Source organism: Orycteropus afer, unplaced genomic scaffold (genome assembly GCF_000298275.1).
Source record: "Orycteropus afer afer isolate SDZICR_OR568_19922 unplaced genomic scaffold, OryAfe1.0 scaffold00136, whole genome shotgun sequence".
In the NCBI taxonomy this organism is placed as follows: Eukaryota; Metazoa; Chordata; class Mammalia; order Tubulidentata; family Orycteropodidae; genus Orycteropus; species Orycteropus afer.
Window position 1 is genome coordinate 2,041,640 of NW_006921723.1, and position 1,589 is coordinate 2,043,228.

The window sequence follows — 1,589 nt, forward strand, 5'->3', positions numbered from 1 at the left end:
ATTCTTTAGCATTGCATAGTATTCCATTGTGTGTATGTACCATAGTTTGGTTATCCATTCCTCAGTTGTTGGACATCTAGGTTGTTTCCATGTTTTGGCAATTGTATTATTTTTATGTATGAATTCATCAAACTCTGCCCCTCCACATGCCTGCTTCATGCAGGTTCTTGCTAGTACCCTCGCAGAGCCCCTCGTCTGGGGAAGATAAAGCCAGTCATGGGCACCTCGAGATCTGTGGGATCAGAGCTGAGCCAGAGGGAGAAACTGCGGTTGAAGATGCCAAACAGAGAGTCAGGCTCTTGCTGAGAGATCAAAGAAGGCTTTCCAGAGGATGGATCATTTGAGATGGGTTTTAAAGGAAGAATAGGAGTTTGCCAAGGAAGATCCTAAGCTTAGTTTGGGACTTGTTGGATCTAAGGGGGTATTTGAGGGGCCAGGGGCTATCACAGAACAGGAGACCATTAGAAACACAAGAAGAATGAGAGACGGTTGTACCAAAAATCCAGAAGCTTAGAGCATCCTGGAAGAGCAAGTGAAAGGGAAACAGGAAAATTCCCAGCAGCTCTCAGCTGAATAAAAGGGACTTTTCTTTCTTCTCTGGTGTAGCATTTTCACCCTACAGAGGCTCCTGGGCCGTCTCTGAGGTGGGAATGTGGGAAAGACCAGGTTGGATGAGGAAACTCTAGGTACATGGAGTCTGGGAACCCACTTGATGTCTCCATGTCTTGGTGTTTTCTCTAACAATGAAGTAGTGGCAAAAATATTTAACCATCGAGAGTCTGAGGCAACATCGATTAGGCTGATGGAGAGGGTCCTGCAGGGACTGATAGAGGTGAATTTCAGCATTTTACCAACCTGAGCACCTGTATAGGTGCAACCAGCCACTGGGGTCAATAGGGGTGTGTATGAGTGTCCTGGGGCTGCTGTCACAAAGCCTCACAAATGGTGGCTTAGAACAACAGACTGTATCTGCTCACAGTTCTGGAGGCCAGGAGGCCAAAATTAAGGTGCCAACGGGCCACGTTCCCTCTGGAGACTCTCTCCTTCTTGTCTCCTCCAACCTCTAGTGGCTCCAGGTGTTCCTGGGTTGTGGCCACATCTCTCCAGTCTCTGCCTCCATTGTCACATGGCCTTCTACATGGCCTTCTCCCCTGTATGTGTGTCCGTGTCTCCTCTCTCTCTCTTTTTTTCTTTTTTTGCAATATTTTATTATAGCAGTGTTATTTTATTGTGGTGAAAATAAAACAAAACATCCACTGTCTCAGCAATTTCTACCTGTACAATTTGGTGGCATTGATTGCATTTGTCAAGTTACACCCATTCTTGATATCCTTTTCCAAATCATTTTACCTCCGTTAACAGAAATTCAGTGCCCCCTAAGCAAAAACTAGCCCCCCACACACGCCTGGTACTCACTAATCAACTTTGGTTTCTGTGTATTTGCTTATTTCGTGTTAAGTGAGATCATATGGTATTTGTCCTTTTGTGACTGACTTTTTTTCCACTCAGCATGATGTTTCCAAGGTTCGTCCATACAGTGGCATGCGTCAGGACTTCACTTCTCTTTGTGGCCGAGTAGTAGTCTGTTG